The sequence below is a fragment of the Natator depressus genome, chromosome 20, assembly GCF_965152275.1.
Source record: "Natator depressus isolate rNatDep1 chromosome 20, rNatDep2.hap1, whole genome shotgun sequence".
Lineage (NCBI taxonomy): Eukaryota > Metazoa > Chordata > Testudines > Cheloniidae > Natator > Natator depressus.
The window spans coordinates 15,122,877-15,140,235 of record NC_134253.1 but is presented as its reverse complement, the minus strand read 5'-3'; the positions used below and the strand labels follow the sequence as shown (position 1 = coordinate 15,140,235).

General features: G+C 45.4%; 1 pseudogene; it reads left to right on the top strand.

Annotated features, from left to right (window-relative positions):
• The window catches only part of LOC141975291 (uncharacterized), a 62,604-nt pseudogene extending 49,846 nt beyond the window's left edge, over positions 1-12,758 (top strand).
• Positions 12,759-17,359: the final 4,601 nt, after the last annotated feature.

The following is a 17,359-nucleotide window of genomic DNA, read 5'->3' as shown; positions in this document are numbered from 1 at the left end:
AGAATGCCGTGCTTCTGCCAATCCTTAGCATGTCACTACTGTACAACTAGCTAATTTGGTAGCTTCAAGGGTTTTTATAGTAATGTTTATTTCCAGCTCACTGTTCTGCATAAGTATAGTCATTAATATGTACTGGCCACTCTGCACTACTGATTGCGCTTTCCTCATTTTTAATTGAATATTCCACTCGCCCAAAATCCGAAGTGAATTTGGTTGGGTACACACAGCGAGTGCCAACTTAGCAGTTTAGCATTTTTGTCTCGGCTATTAAAAATTGATGGCTTAACCCCGTTAGAGGGCAGTTCCAGTACCTAGTATGCTTCCACTCTTGTTAATTGTGTTGATGATGAACTTAAATCTTGTTTTACAGAATGTTTTTTCTTTTGTCTTTTTATTCCTTCTCTTCCAGTTGATGCTTTGGATCCAGAGAGGTTAATACAATGTCCCTATGATAAATATCATCAAATCAGGGCCTGTCGGTTTCCCTATCATCTTATAAAGTGCAGGAAGGTAGGATGGGATGTTAAGGTCTCTAATGCACTTGGGAAATCATATTTTTGCAAATGCTAATGCATGGTGAGCTCAGTATGCTGTGCTGCCTTTTGCTAGAAGGATGCATTCACTTGCTATTGGGCTGGAAGAAGCCGTCTTTATTTCATATTTATATCGCTCATCCATTTACCACTTCGTAAAAGCATCCAGTTCATATTTAGTAATGCCCTTCGGATCAGTGCATTTACCCTGAAGAAAGGCGAAACAGGTTCTTCAGAATACCTAGCTCAGTGATGGGATCCTATTCTCTTCCAACAGTTCACTCATGGGACCAGGCTATTTACTTCCCACTTCAGGCCATGGAGCAAATGCAGCCAGTGTTATATGGATGCCTTCTGGCTGGCCAAAGCAGAAGTGATCTGATGTTGCAGTTAATTCTTTTAGTTTGCAATCAGAGCAGTAGAGCTGCTAAGCTATCTTTTTTTTTTATATATTGCTAATAACTCTATTCAGTGTACATCTGTCTGCAAGTCCCTCTTCGCAGTCTTCTATCCTGGGCGAGAATGCTGTATATTTAAGAGGAGAATCTGCTCCTTTCTTTTGTCCTCTCAGTCTAGTATCTTATTTTAAGCTCTCCAGTGCTAGTGTATATTAGTTGTACTGGTATAAGCGCACTTATACCGGTATAACTGCATCCACGTGTAAAGATGATGTCCTGGTCTGATTGTATTGGTTAGGAATCACGCCCCTAGCCAACATAGCTCTAGTAATATAAAAGCCATGCAGAGCAAGCCTGAGCAGTGGGTTCTTCCTCTTTGTATTCTTGCTCTTTTCTAAGGGTAAAGGCTCTTCATTCAGTGGGGGCCAGTAGTGCTCTTTTATGTCCACACTAGTTTACCTATACTGGCAAAATGCTCCCAATATAGATGTGGCCTCAGCTGGAACATTGAGTAACTTCCCTCCTGTTTCAGGAGGGTTAAATTAACTGCAAAGACTTAAGCTCTAGCGCAGGCAGAGACTTATCATAGAATATCGGGGTTGGAAGGGACCTCAGGAGGTCATCTAGTCCAACCCCCTGCTCAAAGCAGGACCAATCCCCAACTAAATCATCCCAGCCAGGGCTTTGTCAAGCCTGACCTTAAAAACTTCTAAGGAAGGAGATTCCACCACCTCCCTAGGTAACCCATTCCAGTGCTTCGCCACCTTCCTAGTGAAAAAGTTTTTCCTAATATCCAACCTAAACCTCCCCCACTGCGACTTGAGACCATTACTCCTCGTTCTGTCATCTGGTACCACTGAGAACAGTCTATATCCATCCTCTTTGGAACCCCCTTTCAGGTATTGGAAAGCAGCTATCAAATCCCCCCCTCCTTCTTCTCTTCTGCAGACTAAACGATCCCTGTTCCCTCAGTTTCTCCTCATAAGTCATGTGTTCCAGTCCCCTAATCATTCTTGTTGCCCTCCGCTGGACGTTTTCCAATTTTTTCACATCCTTCTTGTAGAGTGGGGCCCAAAACTGGACACAGTACTCCAGATGAGGCATCGCCAATGTCGAGTAGAGGGCAACGATCACGTCCCTAGCTCTGCTGGCAATGCCCCTACTTATACATCCCAAAATGCCATTGGCCTTCTTGGCAACAAGGGCACACTGTTGACTCATATCCAGCTTCTCGTCCACTGTCACCCCTAGGTCCTTTTCTACAGAACTGTTGCCGAGCCATTCGGTCCCTAGTCTGTAGCGGTGCATGGGATTCTTCGCTCCGAAGTGCAGGACTCTGCACTTGTCCCTGTTGAACCTCATCAGATTTCTTTTGGCACAATCCTGCAACTTGTCTAGGTCCCTCTGTATTCTATCCCTACCCTCCAGTGTATCTACCTCTCCTCCCAGTTTAGTGTCATCTGCAAACTTGCTGAGGGTGCAATCCACGCCATCCTCCAGATTATTTATGAAGACATTGAACAAAACCGGCCCCAGGACCGACCCTTGGGGCACTCCACTTGATACCGGCTGCCAGCTAGACATGGAGCCATTGATCGCTACCCGTTGAGCCCGACAATCTAACCAGCTTTCTATCCACCTTATAGTTCATTCATCCAGTCCATACTTCTTTAACTTGCTGGCAAGAATACTGTGGGAGACCATGTCAAAAGCTTTGCTAAAGTCAAGGAATAACATGTCCACTGCTTTCCTTTCATCCACAGAACCAGTTATCTCGTCATAGAAGGCAATTAGATTAGTCGGGCATGACTTGCCCTGGGTGACTCCATGCTGACTGTTCCTGATCACTTTCCTCTCCTCTAAGTGCTTCGGAATTGATTCCTTGAGGACCTGCTCCATGATTTTTCCAGGGACTGAGGTGAGGCTGACTGGCCTGTAGTTCCCTGGATCCTCCTTCTTCCCTTTTTTTAAGATGGGCACTACATTAGCCTTTTTCCAGTCATCCGGGACCTCCCCCGATCACCATGAGTTTTCAAAGAGAATGGCCAGTGGCTCTGCAGTCGTATCCGCCAATTCCTTTAGGACTCTCGGATGCAGCACATCCAGCCCCATGGACTTGTGCTCGTCCAGCTTTTCTAAATAGTCCCGAACCACTTCTTTCTCCACAGAGGGCTGGTCACCTCCTCCGCACGCTGTGCTGCCCAGTGCAGTAGTCTGGGAGCTGACCTTGTTCGTGAAGACAGAGGCAAAAAAAGTACATTAGCTTTTTCCACATCCTCTGTCACTAGGTTGCCTCCATCATTCACACTTCCCTTGACTTTCTTCTTGTTCTCTAGTTTGTCGCTTACTTAATTTAAAAATAAAGTGGCTGAATTATTTAGGGTTTCAAAGCACTTACTCCCCAGGTCGGCTTCTTAGGGCAATTTCATCTGTGCATTGAACCATGCCAGTGCTGACACTGCAACAGTTTCACTGTGCTTGTTCTGGGGCTGATCTTCAGTCAGATAAATTCAGGGCGTAGTTTAAATGTAAAAATAAACAAACATAGGCTGTATCATAAAGGATGCGTATGCTTTGCTGTTTTTCCACTGCTTTTGTGCTCAGGACCTGAACTAAGTTTGACTTTCCTTGTTTTAATTTTTTCAACCTATTTCAGGATGCAGATTGCACAAACCCTTCACTAGTGATTAGAAAACACAAGGGTTTGGGTGAATTCAGTGAGATAGCACATGCTTTTTCTGTTTCTCTAGAACCACCCTGAAATTGCAAAGCAGCTAGCCACATGCCCCTTTAATGCCCGCCATCAGGTTCCCCGAGCTGAGATCAGCCATCATATATCAAGCTGTGATGACAAAAGCTGCATTGAGGAAGACATTGGTGAGAAAATAGTAGACTCCTTTGGCTCTGTAAACTCACTTTGGGAACTCTTGGGCTAACGGAGTTCTAACGTAACTTTTGCTGTTAATGTTAGATTGTTTTAATGCTCTATTATTCCATAAGCAACCCTTTACCTGTAGTGCTTCATGATCCTGAAGTAGCAGGAGTCCTTGAAGGCTTGAGTTTCATTCATTCTGTGTCCATGGAAATTCTCCTAAGCATCTGAGAAGCAACTGGCTTGCATTACATGTGTTATCTGCCAGAGATTTTAGCATTAAAATGGGAATTGTGCATTATGCCATAAACTGTGTGTGTTGAATGAGATCTAGTTGGGAATCTGGATGGCTTAGAGAGGAAAGATAGTGGCCATGAGAGAGGTGGGTCTCCAGTGCAGATCTGACCTGATAGTGACCGAAAATCTTTATAGCCTGTCTAGTGGCATATGTGAAATAAATTGGTCTCAGTCCAGTTCTTAATGGACAAGTGTCTAGATCATAACAATCCTCCCTTCTGTTACATCCTACTTGACTATCTTAGCAGAAAAGCCATGACTGAGCCAGGGAGGCTGAATAACTTTCCCAACAGGAGTTGGGTTCCTCCAGTTCAGAGTGGGGCAAGTTGGGGAGGGGACTATGGAGAAGCTTCCCTACCACTGCCCATGCTGTCTGCTCTGTGATGAGGAGTTCACTATCCAGGTCTGTCAGCCCAGCACCTAAATCACTTGGTTATGTGGGTTGTGTTCCAGTTCTTCCCCCCACTGATATCTATACGGCTATCACTACACTGGAAAACATACCTATTCTCTGGCAAATGTAGAGTTGTACTGAAGATAGCAATGATGTGCATGTTAATGTAGACAGGGCTTAGAGCATGACAGTAGTGAAAAAACCCTGAGAAGATTTTTGTGACATGACAGTAGAAACACACCTGAACCCTCTCCCAATTCGTATGTTGGAGCAGCTGCACCATTGCTGAAAGATGTGTGCAGAATTGTTTAGCTTTAGAAAAGGCCTAAAACAGGCATTGGCAAATGGGGGCCACATCCACCCTGCCAGATCATTTGATTTGGCTTGCCAAACATTCGGTGTTGTAGCAAACCTTTCTGAGTTAGACAATATATAGCCTCTTAAGGTATGGCCCACCAAAGGGTTCTCATGGATTTTGTATCCCTTTGCTACCTTCAAAATGCCCATCCCTGGCCTCAAGAGTTTTGCTCCTAAGACTAGGGGAGTACCTGATCAGCTTCCAGTGTATGCTGCTCCTCTCCAAGGCCTAGAGCTATTCTACAGCTAGGTCAAAAAATGATTAATGTACCTAAAATAGGATTTTATTTTATCCAAAAAGATTTTCTCACTAAGACTCTTCTTTGCTTTAAGTGAGTCACTCAAATAACTGCCAGGGAGAGAAGATGAACATTGTCAGCATGTGGCAGCCGCCCCCATGTGACGAAGATTGGGATAGAGGTAAGGAAGTAGGCTGAGGACACGGGCTGTCAGCGCCTGCTATTCCCTTCTTCTTGTCCCCAAAGAAGTCACATGGACTAGGAGAGAGAGGTCCCATAGATCCTTCTGCACAGATCATGTGTTGGGACACCCAATTATACTGTCCCTGAACAAATTAAGTTCCCCTGCTTCACAGGCTCTTCCACATGCCTTCTATTCTTTACAGAACTTCTGTTGTTTTCCATATAGTCTGTTGCACCATCTGTGCTTTGATGAAAATGGAAATTGATGATAACCTTTACACTTTATATTTCTCAGTTAAATGTCTGCTCTGCTGTCACTTATGCCAAGCCTTAGAAAATTCTCATTCCGTTTTGTAAACCTAGCAGCGTCTCTGTCGTATTTCTTATTTGATGTTGCTATGATGCTTGCAGAAGTTACTCAGTACTGAGCCACAGTGATGTCTGTTTCCTCTTGGCAGATCTACAGGAGCAATCAAATTCTACTTTCGTTTGGGGCACGTTCAGTAGTGGCGTAAACAACAGGTAGCAAAAGGTGTATTTCTTGTGACAGTGCTTTCCATAAATGATGTGCTTTCAGACTACTTTGAACTCTTGCTGCTGTGTTGTTTATGAATCCTATTTTTGGGGTGATGGTGGGGGCGTTCCCACTGGCATGACTCAACAGTCCTGTGCCCCTGGGTCAATGTTTCCTGTCTCCTTTTAGTGGCAGATCCATATGAGAGTATAAGAACATACTGTTGCTACCAGATAATGGTTACTCCTCTAGTTCTACTGTAGTATTATTAGTGCTGATGGTCCTGGGTTCAATCCCCACTGGTTCTGTATTTGTGGGGGGGGGTTATTAAACGCTAAACTGTTATGCTGGGCTTGATAGAAATGCAGACTGATGTCAGCTGTTAAGCAATTTAGGCTTAAACTTCTGACAGCTAATCTAATCTCTCATGACCTGAGTCAGAAATAATCATTTTGTTGTTTGTGTAATCACAATGCGGGATTGGAAAATGAAGCATAATGTGTCTGGTCATTATCTCTGTCTCACCCCTGAACACCCAAATCATTGTACTGTGCCTTACCTGTCTAATCAGAGGTCATCAACATATGAACTTCTACAGCCTGTAACAGTGACATAGAATTGTAGGGCTGAAGGGACCTCGAGGTCCTCTAGTCCAGTCCCATGCACTCATGGCAGGACTAAGTATTCTCTAGACCAGTGGTTTTCAAACTGCGGGTCGTGACCCAGAACTGGGTTGCGGAATGAAGGGCACTGGGTCGCAGCGGCTCTCGTCAGCACTGCTGACTGTTAAAAGTCCCGTCGGTGGTGCTGCCCAGCTAAGGCAGGCTAGTCCCTAGCTGTTCCGACACTGCACTGTGCCCTGGAAGCGGCCAGCAGCAGGTCCAGCTCTTAGGTGGGGGGTGAGCCCCAGGGCTCCATGCGCTGCCCCCGCCCCGAGCACCGGCTCTGCACTCCCATTGGCCAGTTCCCGGCCAGTGGGAGCTGGGTGGGGCAATGCCTGTGGGCGAGAGCCATGCGGAGCTACTTGCACCCCTGCGCCTGGGAGCCAGACATGCTGCTGGCCGCTTCCGGGGTGCAGTGTTGTCCGCGGTGCCAGGAAAGGCAGGAAGCCTGCCTCTGCACCCCAGCTGCACCGCTGACCAGGAGCCTCCCGAGATAACACCACACCCCTGCCCCAGCTCTGAGCCCCCTCCTGCAGCCCCAGCCCAGAGCCCTGACCCCCTCCCACACTCTGAGCCCCTCATTCCTGGCCGCAGCCCACACCCCAGACTCCTCATCCCCAGCTCCTTTGGATCGCGGGCATCAACAATTTTTTTTCAACTGGGTCACCAGAAAAAAAGTTTGAAAACCACTGATCTAGACCATCCCTCACAGCTGTCTGTCTAACTTGCTCTTAAAAATCTCCAGTGATGGAGATTCTGCAACCTCCCTAAGCAATTTATTCCAGTGCTCAACCACTTGGACAAAAGGAAAAACTTCCTGTCAAACCTAAACCGCCCTTGCTGAAATTTAAGCCCATTGTTTCTTGTCCTATTCTCAGTGGTTAAAGAGAACAGTTTTTCTCCCTTTTCCTTGTAGCAACCTTTTCTCTACTTGAAAACCGTTATGTCCCTCCTCAGTCTTCTCTTCTCCAGGCTAAACAAACCCAATTTTTTTCAATCTTTCCCCATAGGTCATGTTTTCTAGACCTTTAATCAGTTTTGTTGCTCTTCTCTGAACTTCCTTCAATTTGTCCACATCTTTCCTGAAATGTGGCACCAATCATTGGACACAATACTCCAGATGACATTTAATCAGCATGGAGTAGAGCAGAAGAATTACTTCTCGCGTCTTGCTTACAACACTCCTGCTAATGCATCTCAGAATGATGTTGACTCCTATTTAGCTTGTGATCCAGTATGTCCCTCAGATCCTTTTCTTCAGTACTCCATCCTAGGCAGTCATTTCCCATTTTGTATGTGTGCAACTGATAGTGGAGTACTCTGAATTTGTTCTTATTGAATTTCATCCTGTGACGGGTTCCCCCAGGGGTGCCACCTGGGACTGGGGTTCCACTGAGCCCACTGACTCACCAGCCTGGGCTCCCTCTCAGCACTGTGCTGCTGTCACAGGCTATAGACGGCTCCTGGACCTACATTCCCAGCAGCATTCACACAGGCAGGGACACACCCAGCTGCAGTTTCATGCAGGCTTTGGACAGCCACTGCATGATCCAGCAATAGAGAGGCTACAGCCAAAATAACCCCCAGTCTGGGACCCCAGAGCTGTACCATCCCGCCCTGATCAAAACCCCAATCAGTATGAATTTATTACCCAGTTCGCCATTCCTTCAATGTGGAGAGGACAATGCATACTTGTGTTAACCAGGCTGAGATTTTTCCCCAGACGCTTTGGTCACAGGCATACCAGTTTAGATAAAGCAAAAAAGTTTAACTACAAAAGAGAGATTATAAATGATAGAAAACAGACCAAAGCAGATTACCTCGTAAATAAACAGAACTGCAAACTATAAGCCGAAAATACTAGAAAGATTGGATATGAATTAACAAATTCTCACCCTAGGCTGATGATAGTCAGGCTTGCAGATTCTTAAGGGACAAGCTGCATTTGTTTTGCAGCTTGGGATCTCCTACCCTGTTCCAAGACTTTTTCTTTTAGAGCTTCTCTCTGTGGAGTTGTGGGGAAGTGAAGAACAACCAACGATGTCACTCCTTGCCTTATATAGCTTTTTCATATGGCAGGAGCTCTGTTTCAAACTTGGTTCCCAGACCAGTTTGTGGAAAAATTCAGGTACCCCAAATGGAGTCCAGAAGCATGGTCTGGTCACGTGCCCTTGCAGAGTCATAGCAGCCATAACTTACAGAGTGGCCTTCCACAGGAAGGCTAAGCTATTCCACAGTCCATTGTCTTTGTTGATGAGCCATTAGCACTGTTTGGCTTCTTCACTGTTGTACCTGAAAGGCTGGCTGTGGGTGTTTTCCAGAGTAAGCCCCTTTGAAATACAGATACCTAGTCAATATTCATGCATACAAATAGGATAATCATATTCAGCAAATCATAATTTTTCCAATGACACCTTACATGACCGATCTTGTACAAAACATCATAATTATGCCATAATCAATGATCCTAATAATAACACTATGATGAATATGGAGTGTTGCACATCCTATTTACTTCAGACCATTTCTCCAGTTTGTCCAGATCATTTTGAATTTTAATCCTATCCCCCAAAGTACTTGTAACCCCTTGCAGCTTGGTGTTGTCTGCAAACTTTATAAATGTGCTCTCTATGCCATTATCTAAATTGCTGATGAAGATACTGAACAGAAGCGGACCCAGAACTGATCCCTGTGGGACCCCACTCAATATGCCCTTCCAGCTTGACTGTGAGCCACCTACTCTCTGGGAACGATTTTCCAACCAGTTATTCACCCACCTTGTAGGAGCTCCATCTAGGTTGTATTTCCCTAGTTTGTTTATGAGGAGGTCATGCGAGACCATATCAAAAGCCTTATTAAACTTAAGATACACCACATCTACCATTACCCTCCCCCATCCGCAAGGCTTGTTACACTGTCAAAGAAAGCTATTAGGTTGGTTTTGCCACGATTTGTTCTTGGCAAATCCATGCTGACTGTTCCTTATCGCCTTATTATTTTCTAGGATTCGGCAATTTGATTGCTTAATTATTTGCTCCATTATCTTCTCGGGTACTGATGTTAAGCTGACTGGTCTGTAATTCCCCAAGTTGTCCTTATTCCCCTTTTTATAGATTTGGCGCTATATTTGCCCCTTTTCCAGGCCTCTGGAATCTCCTGTCTTCCATGACTTTTCAAAGATAATTGCTTATGGCTCAGATATCTCCTCAGACAGCACCTTGAATATTTTAGGATGTATTTCATCAGGCCCTGCTGACTTGAAGACATCTAACTTGTCTAAGTAATTTTTAACTTGTTCTTTCCCTATTTTAGCCTCTGATCCTATCTCATTTTCACTGGCATTCACTGTTAGACGTCTGCATGAAGTCTGCATGTATAGAGATGACTAGGGCATGTGTGCTGAGATGCCATTTACAGTTGAGGGCAGTGCAATACTGATAATCAAGCTTTAACTCTGGTTTTTCTTGCTGTCTTTGGCTTATTTCTTTCTTGTCTGGATGACTGATTCTGGGGATTTTAGTCAAAGTAGATGGCATCAACATGTTGCACACTTTTCTCTAGCCTTTGCGAGGAGAAGTAACTGTTCTGATTGCATGAAGGTTTGTTTAAATTAACATACTCTGTCTTCAGTTTTAGAAAAATACTTGAATATTTATAGTAAAAGGTACTTGGCTAAAAGAAGTACACATGTGTAGGATAATTTGTATTTGATCTCTTTCAGCCCTGGGTCCAGCGTAGTAATGGAACAGAAGAGTAACCTAATGTCAGGAATGAGAGCACCTAAGTCCTTACCATATAGCCTACCCTGGAAAAGCAGTAAGTACAACGGCTGGTGGTCTCCTCATGCTGTAAGCTGGGACCTACATGTTAGCTCAAAGTGGAACGGGATAACTTTTCTCTGTATTTTTATTCCGTGTGTCAGCATTCCCCTACATAAACTGAAATGCTTTTATTACCACCATCAGCAAGTGGAGATGGAGAGCTCTGTAACACAGTCCTCCCTAGAAGCAGCTGCATTTCTGTAGTGGATGGAGTGTCTTCTGTATCCAGGTTTTATTTTGCTGTAGGTGGCATTGTGTCAAAGGTTGTCAGGCTCCATGTATTGCCCCCATTACTGTAGCATCTGACATTTAAATTGTTCACCGCTATTGGTTGAACAAAAGTCGAGGCTTACAAACAGGGCTGAGTTTGGCACAGTGGAGCTCAGCACAGTTGTAGCTCTTCGGGTTCAGCTGCTACTGAAGTCAGTGGACGCTGTACACGTGTGCAGCAGCTGTAGCATTTGGTTGGTTTTGAAAACTTGATTGAAATCTCAGAGCTAGGGTGTGTCTATCCAGGAAAACCTACCAGTGTTACTTCCAAGGGGATGTAATCTAAACGAAAAAGGCCATTGTTTGGAATAAGTGTTCACGTAGGAAGTCACCCACTTAGTGGTGTAGTAATGTGTATTCCTGAGGGAATTCTGCATTAAAAAATTAAACATTCTACACACAATATTTTAAAATTCTGTATATTTTATTTGTCAAAATAATAATATAATCACACCAGTTTCAATTATTTTGGTATCTTATTTCAAAATACCTGTCAGCCAGTATGTCTGTAACAATACAGACAGCAAAAAAGATTCCCCCAGGAGTAGAGAGTCAAAGAAACTCCTACAGCAACCCAGTTCCTGTTTCTCTGTTATGCTTTTGTTGGGCACCTGTCTGAGTGTGTCACACACATCAGCTGGGCCCATCTTTGGGAGAAATCTCTGTCCCTCCAGTCTTAGGCATCCACACCCCCTACCCTCCCAGAGTCCAGCTGTGGGGGACTAAGGGGGTGCCCCAGACACCTGCACCCCCTACCACCCAGAACCCAGGGATCCAGAGGGAGAAACAGCCTGATGCTGGGTCCCAGGCTTGTACAGAGTTTCCTGCATGCCACTTTCTTCCTTCAGGACATGCTGGGAACTGCACCTGCATGGAAAAGTCCAGCTCCCCCTCCCCCTGGCAGTGTCATGTATTTGCAAGCTGGAGAGCCAGGCTCTGCTGGGTCCCGCATCTGCTACTGACAGCCAGCAGCTTTGCAGCACTAATTCTGCTCTGGGGGGAGGGGGGGAAATGAAATTATGTGCAAATTCTGCACTGTGTTGTGGCACAAAATTCCCCCTGGAGTAAATGTTGGTAATTTCCCCTATATACAAGCCTGGGTCTGTTCCCAATGGTGTCTATTGTAGTTGTTGGGGAGTGTGGGCTCAAGACTTGGCATTTTTCTCAGTCATCTGAGTCCATCCCTGATGAGCTGAAATGGCTGTTATCCCTCCCAAAGTCAGATCCTGAGCTTCAGCTCCATGCCTTACTCTGAATGCCCTGTCTCAGCCCTTTGCTGCATGGCTGCCGTGCTTTCCTGTCCACCACATGTCCTGCTAGTGGAGGGGACGTGGATCTCCGATCCGCAGATGTCAGGCTGTGGGGACTGGAAACGGCTCAGAAAAGAGAAGCAAAAATTACCCAGGGTCTGGAATGGCTTCCATACAAGGAGAGACTAAAAAGATGACTAAGCGGGATGTGATAGAGGCCTATAAAATCATGATTGTTGTAGAAAAAGTGAATAGAGAAGCATTATTTACCATTTCACACAATACAAAAACCAGGGGGTCACCTGATCAAATGAATAGGCAGTAGGTTTAATACAAACAAAAGGAAGTACTTTTTCACACCGTGCACAACTAACCTGTGGAACTCATTGACATGGGATGTTGTGGTGACCAAAAGTGTAACTGGGCTTAAGCAAGAATTGGATAAGTTCATGGAGGATAGCTCCATCAATAGCTATTAGCCAAGATGATAAGGGATGTTACCCCATGCTTTAGGTGACTCTAAATCTGTAACTGCTTGAAGCTGGGAGTGGAAGAGAGGGGTGGATCACTCCATAATTGCTCTGTTGTGTTTACTCCCCTTGAAGCTCTGGTAGGGGCTACTGTTGGAGACAGGATACTGAGCAAGATGGAATATGATCTGACCCAGTATTGCAGCTCTTATGAGCTCTTGCCACATATGACTCTTCACAAGGTTTTGTTCTTTAAAAACTGATTCAGTTGCCCAGTGTCCCAAGAGCCCGATTCCCAAAGCATTGAGTTCAGGGTAACTATTATTAAACAGCCTGGTGGCATTCCATGCCATTTGGATCTTAGGGAGGGAGTTTCATGTACTTACACTATACTTAATTGAAAATCTTTTACCCCTTAAACAGCAACAAGCATTAACTGGAAGGAGGTGTGACCCATTGAGCGTTTTTCTTGGTCCCCTTGTCAAACTGTAGCCTTGACGGACTGGCCATAAAGCTGTCCTGTTCCGGGGATGCCTGTGGCTTGAAAGAAAGCAAGATTTTGCAAGAGAATTCCTTTGAAGTAGCCATTAGTTTAAACATTAGGGAGGATTATGGTCTTTTACTTCTGAGTATATGACAGAGTTTCTGTGATCTGAGCATCTGTTCCCAGTGTGAGCCCCACTTGCTACAGAGACTGTCTCCTTGATCTTGGGCAAGTTACTTAAGCTCCCTGTGCCTCAGTTTTCCCCATCTACAGAATGGAGGGATGGTAATACTTACCCTGCAAGTTAAGTATTACTAGTTAGCTGAGAAGATAAACATGCAACTTATAACGCATCCTCAGATGAAAGGTGATGGAGAAGCACAAAATAGCATTATTACGGTTTACACTTTGGGTAGGAATTTGCCAGTTTAAAGAAAAAGGCCTCCACTTTTGCAGGAGATCCCCATTGAAATACACACATTACTTGACGCCTGCTGTAAATTGCCAGGCAAAAGCGTGAATGAACTGAGAATGCAGCATCGTGGACACAGTTATCTGCAGTGCAAAACACACTCCACATAAATGGGGGCTTGGTGTGAAGCTTATTTCTGTAGTTTATTTTTATCACTGTATTTTGAGCTAGTAGGTCAGGATTCATGTAACTGTAACTCTGAGGTGCTGAGCGATGAATACGTTTCAAAAGCATAACGTCTAATAGTCTGCTTGTAATCTGATTTAAGAAAAATCTGAAAATTGTAATACACTATGCTAATCGACTCCTTCTTTGCACCAAGCAGGGTATTTTTTTTTTACCCTTTAAGTGCAGTTGTCCTGTCAAAAGCAGCCTTACATAAAACACATGGGCGGGGGAACAAGAGAGATGATTAATTCCCAAGTTTTCCTCAGGTGTTAGGCCAGAAAATTCATGATGATATTATTTATATCGTTGTTACAACCAGGATCTCATGGTGCTAAGGGCTGTACAAACAGAGAACAAAAAGACAGTCCCTTCCCCAAAGAGCTTAGAATCCAAGTAAGAATCTGAAAGTCACACTGGCTTGTGCATTGCCAAGAATTAGAGATTCTGCAGCTAGAACTCAGTTTGACTAATCTGGCTATACGCAAGCCAGCTCTCCCTCTCAGCTTTGCCGGCTTTGCAGTGCTAGCAGAAGTAGTTTGGTCAGTAAAGTAAGCAGAAAAATAACAAACAAATGCACATAAGTGGCAGGTCAGAGTAAAGGGAACTGTCTAATATCCTCGCTTTTCAAGCCAGAGCTAAACTTTAAAAATGTTCCAGTACTTAGAGCAGCAGTGAAGCTTGCATTTTGCCTTGAAAACACCTCTTTTGGACTCCTTTTTAAGCAGACCGATTAGGTACAACCAGATGCTTAATCACCTCCCATGATTAAAAAGCCAGGCAGCCCAGGATATTGTACCAATTTCACAATAAAATCTGCTGGGTGCATGTGTCTAGGGAGTACAGGGTGCGTTGTTGGCAGCCCTCTGCTTTTTTTTTATGCTGAGGTGCATGGATGGGAAATTGGAACTTGAAAAATGACTGCTCATCAGCTTTTGCTACGGTCATCACTATGGGCTGGCTGGCTGTGGTATGGAATAGTCGACCATTTCCAGATGCTGGACAGTAGGTGTCCTGATTTCAGGTGGAGAGTCCACAGGTATCATTGGACAGGTACTGGAACATTTCACAGACAAAACCTGCAATCAGTCTTGTCGCTGTATGGGCGGGCCACCTTGGGATTGTGTGCACCTGTATCTGATTAGATTTTCTAGTATATTAATCTTGTGAGATGAGGTTTTCTAAGGAGGATACTTGGGTGAAAGGGGGAATGGCTTAGCTCAGTGCCTGAAGGTCACAGCATTGATAAACACACACTGGAGATGAGTTCAGATGTGTCTGTGTACATTTGGATTGGTTGAGAGTGAGCTAAAGCAGAAGGACTTACTCCAAGTCTGTGGTAACGACCCTTAACGTGCCCAAATAGAGCAGCTGGTCATATAAAGCTTTAGCCAGCTTTCTAGCCAAGGTGTGGTGAGGATCCAGTCTAGCAGGGCTTCCTGGAGACCTACAGAACGTACCTGTGCTTCATATTTGATCTTTCTTAATGAATCATTGCACTATGGGCTGATGCATGGCATCAGCCTTGTTCTGCTGGGTCGGCTCCCAAAGACACAGCAGTAAGGACGGTTGCTTGGTTTTCATTCCACTGAAGGTGTTGGAGCTCCAGCCAGACAGGCTGGGTCTATTTTTGGGAAGGAACTAATGCTGAGCTCTGGGCTCAGGTTGGGCACTAGTCCTGATCTTGCATGAGCACAGCCAAAGGGGCAGGAATAAGAGCATCGTCACCATACACTGGGACTCTATATAGAGCAGTCAGACATCTGCTTCCCCCAGTTAAGGAGCTTTTCCTGCATGTTGCTTGTAAACAGAGAACAGTTTGTCTAATAAACTGCCCCCTTCTCTGTGTATATGAAAGGGCCCCTAAGCCCTTATCCAGGCCTCCAGTCCCATTCCCCTACTCCCTGGTGTGCTGACCAAGGAGCAAAACGCTAGCTCCCTGTGCTAGTACAGGAGTTGCTTGTGCTCTGGTGGTGGTAGCATGAGGAGTGCTGCGTCGCTGCTTTGGGGAGACCGCAAACTGCCTGGCTGTGAGCACGAGTGTGCAAGAACAGTCCAAGTGTCTGCGTTTCAACACAGTGATTGACTTTGGTGAGGGGGTAGCTTGTGGACCTAGACTGAGTCCAAAGCAGCTTGTCTGTTGCTTACAACTGGGGGATGATGTTAGAGCTGCTATTGTTGACTATCTAAAATGTCTTGCTTTTTAATCTAATTGCAGGAGCCGGTAACTGAAGACCAGAGAAGAGGCTGCTATTGAGTGCTCATCATCTGTTTCCTTTAGAAATGTGAGGTGCTGGTTAGGAGACTCAGACTTATAAATTCCCTCTGTGTTGGCTAAGCACTCGCAGCCCTAACCTTCCTGCAGAACTGTTCTTCACATATCGGCTGCTGTCCCAAAATTATCCCGACCAAGGTAATTAGACAGAATGCTGTTAACCCTTGATATCAGAGATCAAACCCTCAAAAACTAACTCCACACACGCTGATGCCAAGGAGCTAGCAGAGTTCAAACTGTCTGGATCAGTATGCTCTACAAGTTACCTCCTGTAGGGTGTTTGTGTAAATCATTGCTCAAGCCCTGCATGTCTTTGGATTTAAATGCGTTGCAGCTGTTTACCACTGCATGGTGCTGATGGTACGTCCCTCTCATAGGGATTGCTGTGCCAGGTCAGACCATTGCTCCATGTGAGCTCACACTGGGGGTAAGCTCTCGGTGGTACATCTCTCCCCGATGGGGAGTTAGGCACCTGAATGTTTGGTTCCCTCTGTTTCCCTCCAGAGACCTTGAATGTGTTTGTGTGTCCCAGGATCAGATCAGCTGTAGCTCTAAGGCCTGCCTGTTATGCGCACCCACCTAGATGTGAAAAAGGAGCTGCCATTCAGACTGTAGATGGTGTATGGGGGAGTCAAAGCAAAAAGTCTTAAAACAAAATATTCTCATTGCTGTTTAGATTAGGCCTAAAAGTTCATCTGTAAGAGAGCTGGGATGGGGGATTCTGCTGAAAAGTGGCTGCCTTATCAATAAAACAGTTGCACTGTGCCCTCCCACCGTGGCAGCCCTAACACCACACTTCACATATGTGATGCCCAGTGCATGCCGCTGCTTGAGCACCTCTGGCCTGGTGCCCCTCTCTAGTCTCGCTCAGACTCTCTTGGGCTGTGGGGACTTGCAAATGATTTTTGTACTCCGTCACAGGGAGCGCCATTTAGTTCTGAGCAGGGGCATGTGTGGGTGTCCTTGTGCTTCATGGAGAAGGTGAGGGAATGTTAATTGTTGTAAGAACAGGGCTGGGGTGGCAGGAACATTACGCATCCTGGAACATCCACCCAGTCTAACACCTGGTGTCACGTGATCTGGACAACATTAAAGCGTGAGAATATCCAGCCAGATCCTGGTCTGTAGCTCTGTCCCATCTGTGTCTGTCCAGCAGAGCAAAGGGAACAGAGGGCAGCCAGGAATTTCCCTGACATCATAACGAGTTTCATGCTACCTGCTCCCTTCTCCTGGGCAGAGAAGTGCTGGAGTGGGCCTCCCTAAAGCAACATACGCTCCAGCCATTCTTGGCCCAAAGAGCAGTCTCGGGAGAACTGTGGTAGTCAGCATAATTTCAAGTAGTCCTTAGCCGGCATTAATTACACTAGAAGATATTTCTATCCCCAGCTGGCTCCAGCATCTGCATGTCAGCCAGACATAGGATCTGGCCATCACATTCTAGTCAAACCTGTCTTGTCCTGTTCCCCTCCACCGCACAAAAGAGGAGATTTGATATTCTGAGTAAAGAGCAAAGGCCCCTCCTTGCTCTTAGCCGAGCATCACTGCTTGATCCTGTACAGGAAGAATAATCCTGCGCCTGACATCCGCTTGTCACCGTGGAAACAACTATAGGGCTGGCCCTTTGAGGGAGTGAAGTGTGTTTGGTCAGAAGGCAAGTGTAGCAAAATCTGCTTTTGCCACCCTGCCATTCTGACAAGAAATAA